The following is an 11,015-nucleotide window of genomic DNA, read 5'->3' as shown; positions in this document are numbered from 1 at the left end:
GCACCCACCCCTGCACCCGGCGCCGGCCTTCCCCGCTCTGCCTTCTCACCTGGAGACACAACCTTCATTCTCACCCCGCCCCTTCCCTGAAGTGCCGGTGTTCTCCGGGCGCTCTCTAGCCTTCACCCCGCCCTGGGCGCCCTCAGGCTGCCAAGGCCTCACACGTGGCCCTTACACCGTAACGCCCTGCCGCCCTGAGCACCTCCGGGGGTCAGACCCAGATCCCACTGCCCACACCTTTCCACCCCGCCAGGAGAGCCCGCGGCCCCCAATCCAGTCCGTCCAAAAACAAGCTCCTTTTCAACTCCCTCAGACCTGTGTGCTCTCCTCCGGACTCTCAGCTACTGATCTTACCTCCCACCCCGCCCCCACTCCCCAGGAAGGGCGCCTACACCCGCTCCTGCGCCCTTCCAGGCACTCCTAGGGGCGTAGTGCTGCCAATCCGGCTTCCAGAGCTTTGCTCCTCTCCACCCCGAAGGCAGGCCCAGGTGGATCCCTCCTCGCAGTCTGCTCCCATCGCCCCTCCCTCTGCTCTCCCTCCGTCTGCACGCACCGCTCCATCAATCTTCCCCAGTCCTCCCCAACTCCATCACTGTAGGGCACGCGGCTGTGCCGTCCCCTCACCCAAAGTCCTTTGCTAGCAGTCACCAGACAAGGCAGTTAAGAAGGCTATCGGGCAGCCGGTGAAGATGCTTGCAAAATAATGTGAAGCAAAAAGTAAAACATGGAAGTAACTGGTAAAGGATGCAGGATTTCTTTTGGGGGCGACAAAGATATTCTAAATGTGATGGTTGCACAGCTCTGTAATCTAAAAAAAGGACTTAATTATACACTGTAAACAAGTGGATCGTATGGCACATGAATTACATCTCAGTCTAGCTGTGATAACAAAACCCCTCAGCCTCCAGCAGGCGGGAACAGGAATGTCTGTCTATGTAACAACAAGGCAGCCACGTCTCCAAAGCCCGCACAGAGGAGGTCCTGGCTGGTGAGATGACACAGGGGATTGGTGTCTCCGTGCTCCATGTGGTTTTTTACTTCTATCATAACAAAACTTGATTTTATGTTAAAATATTGAAGAGCCCACGGATTCCACGCTGTGTTCTGACATCACCTTCTCCCCCACCCATGTTCCCACAGCACCTAACACAGACTGCTGTCCCCTCGTGTGTGGTAAACTGGAACCACAGAGGGATCAACGGACACCAAGCTCTTTTTTGGAGTTGGTGGAGGGTGAAAGAGTTACACGGCTTCCTGGGGAGGAGGCAGAGTGGGGAAGACTTGGCAGTGGGGGGTATTGGGTAGGGAGCCATGCTGGGCTAGAGGCTTGGGCGGGCACAGCCACACCCGGGAGGGCAGAGAAGGGAAGAAGGTCTGCAGGGAAGGCTTCAACCGCTAGGCGGGAGCGTTGAGTGGTTGCTGGAGGCGCAGGGCACAGCCCAGGAAGGTCTCCGAGCAGGTGATGATGGATCCGAGCAGTACCTGGCAGTGTGGCTGCGGTTGGCAGAGGGAGAGGAAGCAGCAGGATGGAAGCCAGCGGGTGGCTGTGAGTGCTTCCCGCATACCTGCAGCCTTCAGGCCCTGGGCTCAGCTCCACCATTTTCTGTGCCTGGAATTTCCTCCTTGAGGAAACCAAATCACCTGAGTAGAAAGGGTCCCCATTACGAACCTGTGTCCCCCCTCCCCCCGTGCAGCCCACTGAGTCCCCCGTGACTGGTGTCCACCCCTGGACAGCCATCAGCAGAGCCTCCCTCCTCTCCTCCTCTCCCCAGCCCAGCCCCCACCTAGCACAGGGCTCTTTTACTCACACGACCACCCTCCCCTCTCCATCAAGTTTATGTGAAACAATATCCTGACCTCATCTATCCCAAGTCTGGAACTCACACTGAGATTTAAACTGGACTCACAGAAGCCAGGAAGGTGGCAGTAATGGTAACAGGCAATTATTGTTGAGGAAATACAAGAAGAAAAGGTGGAGTCTGGAGGGAGTCTTGAGCGTTAGGATTAAAAGCAGCTGGGGTGTGAACAGATCCCAGGTCTTAGGAACAGAGGACCCAGATTCCTGACTCTGAGGTTTACCTGTGACAAGTTAATTAATCGTGCATAAGACAGAATAACAATACTAACTGTACAGGGTCACACTGAACGGGGGCCGAGGAACCATCTACCATGTAACCTCTGACAGTGATTGAGAGTGTTTGGATGAATTAGGTTAGAGCCTGGAACCCTGAGTGGGTCTTTAATTGGGGAAAGTGGAAGGGAAAATGTTGTGGCCCTCTGAGGACCCTCTGTGGACCTCTTGCAGATGGCTGGCACCACCCTGTCATCTCCTACTCCTGCTCCATCTTGCATCAGCTGCCAGAGCAGAATCCAGGTGGCATCCAGATGGCAATGCAGTACTCAGAGACGTTGTCAAAGACCCAGGCTCTCTCTGTCTTTGGCTCTGCTGTCTTTAATCATAAGCTTATTGTCTCATGGTCACAAAAAGGTTGCCACAGATGCAAGCATTGCTTCCTCAAGCAACCACAGGGAACGCAGAAGTGGGCTAGCTTCTACCATCATTTATCATCATTTGTCCTGGATCACATCTACTCTACACTGAATGTGAGCATGGGGAATGGAATTATGCCTGGGTCAGACCAAACATGCCTGCCCCAAATACGTTGTCATCTAAACAATCTTGTGGTTCTGCAAACTAAACAGGAAGGGAGGACAATGCACATTATCTTTCACTGTCTGTGTGACTGTCAGAGGGAATTTTCCACTTACAATCTGTGTCCCAGGCCGCACTGGCTTGTACATAAAAATTGGTTCTTGGGGGATTAAAAATGGTGGCATTGTATGTGAAAGCTACACTGATACTCTCCCAGGACCAAACTGGAAATACAACTAAAATACAGAAAAGCCACCCTGAAAATTCAACTGAAGACTAGCTGGAGAGAACCCTGATAACCAAGGACGGAAAGTGGAGACCTCATAGAGACTGGTAGGAGGGAGGAGGTGCGAAAGGCTGGCTGGGTGCCCACAGACAGCAGCTGAAGGTCCAGAGGAATATCTCAGCTGTATGGGCTTCCCACTGAGAACTCTGAGGTCTAACCCCCAGCTGGGCTCCGCAGCCCAGAGCACCAGAACTGAGAAAGGTGCCCACAGAACATGTGGCTGTGAAAAGCAGCAGGATTGCTGTCTGCCAGGGAAAGACAGCTGGAGATGCAGGCACCCTCTTAAAGGGCCAACACACAAAATTTCATGTGCAGCCACTCACCTTGGACTCTGGCAGAGGGAGGGCAGAGTGGACTGGAGCTGTGTGAGGAGAGTCCAGGGTTGAGAGTTCTGGGGTTGGATCTCCGAGGGCAGCCACCCATTTCCTGTGCTGAGTCATTTCCTCATGCTGGAGAGGACATCTTTCTCCTACAGACCTCAGCTATCCAGGTGTTTTGGCCTGGGGGAAAGGCAGTCACCACACCCTGTTGGAAGAGCTCTCACCCCACCCTGTCATCCATAGCCTAAGGCCAATCAAGGCTGATCACAATCACTCTGCAGGCAGAGGAAGATCTCTAGAGGCTTTGTCTTTGCCTGATCTCCTTCTGGGCCTGGGGCTAGGAAAGGCAGACTCTGGTGCACATCTTGTTCCTTTCCAAAGGCACCCAGCCCCAGCAGAGGGAACCACAAGCTGTGGATTGCTGAGAGCTCCTAACAGGGTACTCAGGGCCAATCAGAAATAGCATCTGACATCGTCCTGCACTAGAGATTGGGAGTCATAGCAGATCTACCTAATACACAGATACAAACCCAAACAAGCAGCCAAAATGGGGAGACAAAAAAAAAAAAACAAAAAAAACCCCAAATGAAAAAACAAGAGAATCCTCCTAAAGAAAGATAAATGAAATGGAGATAATAAATTTATCTGATATAAAGTTCTGAATAATGATGGTAAAGATGCTTAACAGCATGCTAAAAGATATAGTAACTATGAAAAAAGAACAGTCGGAAATAAAGAATGACATGGCACTAATAAAGACCACATTGGAAGGAATACACAGAAAATTAGGGGAAGCTGAGGATCAGAACAGTGAATTAGAAGACAGGATATAAAAATTCATTCAGTAAAAAAACCAGAAAGAAAAAAAACAATTAAAAACAGGATAGTTTAAGGGAGCTGTGCGACAACATGAAATGTAACAATATTCACATAATAGGTGTGCCAGAAGGGGAAGAAAGTGAGCAAGGGATAAAGAATGTGTTTGAAGAAATAACTGCAGAAAACTTCCCTAACCTTGAGAAGAAAAATGTCATACAAGTTCAGGAGGCACAGAGAGTCCCAAGCAAGAAGAACTCAAACAGACCCACACCCAGACACATCATAATTAAAATGCCAAAAGTGAAAGACAAAGAGAGAGTCTTAAAGGCAGCAAGAGAAAGCAATTTGTTACATACAAAGGAGCTCCCATAAGGCCTTCAGATGATTTCTCACCAGAATCTCTACAGGCCAGAAGGGAATGGCATGAAGTATTCAAGATAATGAAACCAAGAATTGGAAACCAAGATTACCATATCCAGCAAGGCTATCATTCAAAATAGATCATTGGATTCAGTCTTGAGTAGCCTAAGGCAGTGGTGGGCAAACCTCAGTTCTGGAGCCACATGCGGCTCTTTGGCCCCTTGAGTGTGGCTCAGCGTTAGAACCACTTCTTCAAAATAGACTCGCCCAGGCCGAAAACCGACTTCTGTGCATGGGCCACGAAGTTTCAATCACACTGTACATGCGCGCCCGCACGTGATATTTTGTAGAAGAGCCACACTCAAGGGGCTAAAGAGCTGCATGTGGCTCACGAGCCACAGTTTGCCGACCACTGGCCTAAGGCAATCATCCACACATGGGGGAGGAGGGAGGTTTTCCAACAGGGTGGTGCAATTGCTTCTGATTGGAGGATAATTGGCCTTCTCAGTCTCTTAATGGTCCTCAGAAACTTCACAGGGTGGGACAAGGGGTTTTTCCATAGGATGGCGTAACTGTCGCCCTACCAGTCAAAAACTGCCTGGATAGCAAAAGTCTGAGAAAGATGTCCTCCACAGTGTGAGGGAGTGACTAAGCATAGGAAACCAGGGTAACTACCCTCTGAGCTCTAACCCCAGAGCCCCCAATCCTGGACTCTCTTCACACAGCTTCAGTTCATTCTGCAGGAGTCCAAGGTGAATGGCTGCACATGAAATTTTGTGTGTAGCCCTTTAAGAGGGTACCTACCTTCTCTCCCTGGCAGACAGAAACCCTGTTGCTTTTCACAGCCAGATGTTCTATGGGCAACTTTCTCAGTTCTGGTGCTCTCTGCTAGGCGGCCCAGCTTGGGTTTTAGACCTCAGAATTCTCAATGGCACCCCCTCAGCTGAGATATTCCTCTGGAACTTCAGATGCTGTCTGTGTGCTCCTGGTCAGCCCTTTCGCACCTCCTCCCTCCTACCAGTCTCTCTGCGGTCTCCACTTTCTGTCCTTGGTTATCAGGGTTCTCTCCAGCTAGTCTTCAGTTGAATTTTCAGGGTGGTTTTCTGTATTTTAGTTGTAATTCCAGTTGGTCCTGGGAGGGTGTCTGTGTAGCATCCACGTATTCCGCCATCATTTTAAATCTCAATATAACTTCTTTAGTCTTTAAATTGTTCTAACTTTGTCCTGACTCCCCATGTCATCAGGCAACAGAGATAATCTCAATTTGCCAATTTCCTATTTTAGTGAAATGGCCAGGATGAAAGGAAGCCCAGATGACTACCCCACAGCATCCCTGGATAACCCATTCCAATTAGACCAAGAAGACAGAAGAGATGTCTTCATTAAAGAGTGGAAAAGAGCCTGGCCAGTGTGACTCAGTGGTTGGGCATTGACCTATGAAGCTGGAGGTCATGGTTCGATTCCCGGTTGGGGCAATGCCCGGGTTGCGAGCTCGATCCCCAGTAGGGGGTGTGCAGGAGGCAGCCAATCAATAATTCTCTCTCATTATTGATATTTCTATCTCTCCCTCATTCTTCCTCTCTGAAATCAATAAAAATATATTTTTTAAAAAGAGTAGAAAGAAGCTATATTAGCTAGGTTTGCTTGAGGTTACTGAGAGAAGCTTGTTTTTACACTTGGAGAACTTAATAATCAGTGATAGGCACTTGAAAACTAAGCAAATAAAAGAGACAATTGGTAACACCAGGGAAAAAAAGAGAGTTTAACAGGAAAGACAGTGCAGTACGTGTCCCAGTGTAAATGTAGTCATAGTCACAAGGCTGTGAAGTAGAGGTTCTTAGCTAAGTGATACTGACTGTGAGCTCAAGCGGGGGTTTAGAGACATGTGTGCATGTTCTTGGTTCCCAATACTGGCACTTGAATGTCCTTTGCAATGAAGAATTGTCCCATCAAAATGCCAATATTGCCCTTACTAAGAAATTGAATATTGATTAAATAAAAAGATTGTGACTAACTATTGAGGAAATGGCAGTGGGAGTTGGAGAAAGGTGTGTGCGTGTAAACGGGGTCTAACAGGTCAGCTGCTGGAGGGGAATACCAGTTGAGGCTAACAAGAGGCCGGCCAAACACGTAAAAAGAAAAACCAGAAAGGGAGATGTCCATAAGGGACTTGAAGCGCTCTGACATGTTCTTTGAGATATGGAAGTCCACATATATGTACATACACGCAGGAAAGACCTGAACACACCATCCTCTCACACCTCAGGCTGACTCCGAGGCTCTGAGTGAGCAGGGATGGAAACTAAGGCCGAGTTTCGAGCTGTCTGCAGAGCACGGGAAGCCCACTGAGCCTTCTGCCAAGGCTGCAAGACCTGTGGGTTCAAAGCTTTTAAGGAAGTCTCTGTCCAATCATTAGGTGACCACTGAGTTGCCATGCGTGATAGACTATGGACGTTATAGAATTAGTCCAGGAAATTCACTAAACACACAGCAACAGCAACCAAGAGGAAGGAGGGAGAAGAGCTCATATTATACAATCCAAATGTTCTGTTTTCAACAACAACAAAGATGAGACATACATTTAAACAGGAAAATAAGGTCTACACGTAAGCTTAAAACAGCCCATAGAAACGGCCCCTAAGGAGTCCCAGATGTAGACAATGATTTTCCCAGTCCTAGACAATGATTTTCAATCAGCTATCATGAACATGTCAAAAACTGAAAAGAATTAAGGGAAAGTATGAGAATAATGTTTCATCAAATAGAGAATCTCAACAAACAGATAGAAATTATGAAAAAAACAAACAAATAGAAATTCTAGAGCTGAAAAGTACAATAACTGAAATGAAAACGTTAGTAGAGGGGCTCACGAGTAGATTTGGACTGGTAGAAGTAAGAACCAGAGAACTGAAAAAAAGGTCAGTTGCAAGTAGCTGGTGGGAAGAATAGGCAAATAAGAGACTGAAGAGAAGTGAACAGAGTCTCAGAAACCTGACCACGCCATCAGTGTGCTGACATATGCAAAATGAGAGTCCCGAAGGACAGGAAAGACAGATGGGACAGGAAGAAAATTTAAAGAAAAAAATGGTGAAAACTCCCATAATTTGATAAAAAAAGAAATTTAATCTGCACATGCAAGAAGCTCAATGAACTGCAAATGGGATAAAAGCAAAGAGATATCATATACACGATATTCAAACTGTCAAGTCCAAAGTCAAAGAAAGTCTTGAACCCAGCAAGAGAGAGCTGATGCATCATGTGCCAGGAATCCTCAATAAAATTAACATGTGACTTCTTATAAAAAATCATGGAGACCAGCAGGCAGTGGGATAACAAGACGGCAGATAAAAAATCCACCACTGGAAGACCTAAAACAATTAGACAATAAATACTAAAGGTAACTCAAATCTGCATGAAGAAATAAAGTACCCCAGTAGAGGTAACTATACAGGTAAATATAAAAGACTAGAGGCCCGGTGCACGAAACTCGTGCTCAGTGCTAGGGTCCCTAGCAACTGCCAGCTGCTGGCCAGGGCCTCCCTCCCTTCCCCCGGCCGCCTCTGCTGCAGCTGCAGGTCTGACTCCCAGATGAACTCCCGGTTGAGGGGACAATTTGCATACTACACTTTTGTTATATAGGATAGTATAATAAATATAAAAGGCTTCATAAAAAGAAGAGTTATAAATCTGTGTTGATGGGCACACAAGATATGATTTGTGTGACAATAATAGAAAAAAGGGAGGAGGGAGGGAGCTCTATAGGTTCAAAGCTTTTGTATAACATTGTATATTCTAAAAATCTAATAAAAAAATTCATGTGCCCTTTTGTCACCGGGTCTGAACAGCGTGGGGACGGTAGAGGCATGAGGCAGAAGCACTACCTTGAAGGGGACATTGCGAGATAGCTGCCAGGGCCAGGCGTGCGTCTCTTCTTGGCATAAAGCTCGTCACATGACGTAAAAAGCCCTTTTGAAGGAACAAGTCTACACTGTCCCCAGTTGCTGGTTCCGGAATATTCTCAAGTGTGCCTCCAACCCAAGCCCAAACTGACACCCAAAATATAAACTTCTTAATTGAGAAGCAATAAATTATACACTCAGCTTTAAAGAAGCAGAATAGTAGAAAAGTACAAAGACTCCAAAGCGTATTGTCGATTACTTATAAACATGCAGCGAACAGTGAAGCATCACAGTAAAAGGAGAAGCTTTCCATTGGCACTGGAGAGCGCCCTGGACGCCCCGCGGCGAGGACTGGGTTCTGCAAACCTAAGTCTCAGTATGTCTGTTCCAAAGACAAGAGCCCGGTATCGGGTTTCAGAACACCTACATCCGGACAAATCAGCACAGATTTGCTCCTCAAAAAATGTGAATAAAACCAAACACACTTCTCTCAACTAAAAATGTTATTTAATCAGAGTGATTCCCAAAAGAAGTCAAAGGTGGACTTCAGAAATGTCTTATCTTCTTTGTAAAAGATGGACTATGAAAATAAAAATAAAAAAGTTTAATGCAATTTCTGAAACTAAAAATAAAAGAATTGAAATGATATTGAAACTGTTCACTAGACTGTATCTATTTAACAAAAAAAAGAGGCATAAGGAGGAATAGATGAACAGAAAAGGCATAAGACATATAGCAAACACATAGCAAAATGGTTGATGCAAATCCTACCTTATCTGAATACCACTAAAATGCAAATGAATTAAATATCCTAATTAAAAAGTAGGTATTGGTAGAATGTGTTTAAAAAACTAGATCCAAATATATGTTGCCTATGAGAAACATACTTTAGATTAAAAAACACAAATATACTGAAAGTAAAAGGATGGAAAAATTATATTATGAAGAGTAACCAAAAGAGAACTGGAGTAGCTACACTAATCCCAGACAAAATAAACTTAAAGATACACTTGTTACTAGAGACAAATAAGAATGTTTTATAATGTTAAAGGGGTCAATTCCTTATGTATGCACCTCTAGTGGAGCCTCAGAATACATAAAGCAAAAACTGCCAGGACTGAAGGGAGAAATAGACAAGTTAACAGTAATAGTTGAAGATGTCCGCATTCCATTTTCTTTTCTTTCTTTTTTTTAAAAAAATATATTTTATTTATTTTTTACAGAGAGGAAGAGAGAGGGATAGAGAGTTAGAAACATCGATGAGAGAGACACATCGATCAGCTGCCTCTTGCACACTCCCTACTGGAGATGTGCCTGCAACCAAGGTACATGCCCTTGACCGGAATCGAACCTGGGACCCTTGATTCCGCAGGCCGACGCTCTATCCACTGAGCCAAACCGGTTTTGGCCGCATTCCATTTTCGATAATGGATACAAGAACTGGACAGAAGATCATGGAAACAGAAGACTTGAACAACACTAAACCAATTAAACCCAAAGGACATCTCCATAGAACACTCCACCCAACACAGCAGAACACACTTTGCTCAGTGCACATGGGACATTCTCCAAAGCAGATAATATAGTAGGCCATAAAACAAGATTCAGTGAACTTGAAATTATTGAAATCATACAAAGTATGTAGTTCAACCACAATGAAATAAAATTAGAAATCAGTAACAAGAGAATATTTGGGAAACTTATAAATATTTTTCCTTTTTTAAAAAGAATAGTTTATTGATTTTTAGAGAGAGAGGAAAGAAGGCAGAGGGAGAGAGAAACATCGATGTGAGAGCACAGCCTCCTCAGCTGCCTCCTGCATGCCCTCCACCCGGGAAGCCAGCAGCCGGTCGTGTGCCCTTGACCAGGAATGGAACCGGCCACCTGCTGGAGCACCGGACGACACCCAATCAACTGAGCCGCACCCGGCCAGGGCTGCAAATATTTTGAAATGAAATGATACACATAAGTAATCGAAGAGTTAAAGAAGAAGTCATAAAGGAAATATTTTTATATGTTTTGAGAAAACAAAACTACAACATACCAAAATATATGGGATACAGTGAAAGCAGTGCTTAGAGGAAAATTTATAGTTATAAATAGCAAAATTTAAAAGTATTAGAGGGATCAAATCAGTAACCAAAACTCTCACCTCAAGAAACAAGAAAAAGAGGAGAAACTAAATCTAATGTAGGCAAAAGGAAGGAAAGAATGAAGACTAAATGGAAAAACAAATGGAATAAGAAATAAAAAAAATTAAAAAAACAGAAAAAAATAATCAAAACCAAAATTTGTTTCTTGGAAAAGATCAATAAAATCAACAAACCTTTACCTGGACTGATCAAAAGGAGAGGGAGAGAGATGGTGATTTACTAAAATCAGGAATAAAAAAGAGACATTACAAAAATAAAAAGGAGTATCCAGAAATAATATGAACAAATAAGATAACCTACATGAAATGGATAAAATCCTAGGAAAAAAAAAAATTACCAAAACGAACTCAAGGAAAAATAAAAATACTAATAAATCTGTAACAAGTACAGATATTGAGTTAGTAATCAAAACATTTTCAAAGAACACTTTTTACAAAGAATGAACACACACTCTTCTTGTGAAGGAGTTTCATAGGAAAGGAGAGAGAATATGTCCCACTAAATTCTATCAGGCCAATATTACCC

General features: G+C 44.8%; 1 pseudogene; it reads left to right on the top strand.

Annotated features, from left to right (window-relative positions):
- The first annotated feature begins 724 nt into the window (after window positions 1-724).
- Window positions 725-8,909, top strand: LOC114227969 (UPF0711 protein C18orf21 homolog; annotated as a pseudogene).
- Window positions 8,910-11,015: the final 2,106 nt, after the last annotated feature.

Source organism: Eptesicus fuscus, chromosome 20 (genome assembly GCF_027574615.1).
Source record: "Eptesicus fuscus isolate TK198812 chromosome 20, DD_ASM_mEF_20220401, whole genome shotgun sequence".
NCBI lineage: Eukaryota > Metazoa > Chordata > Mammalia > Chiroptera > Vespertilionidae > Eptesicus > Eptesicus fuscus.
Note: the sequence above shows the minus strand (reverse complement) of the source record. Positions and strands in the feature narration are given on the sequence as shown.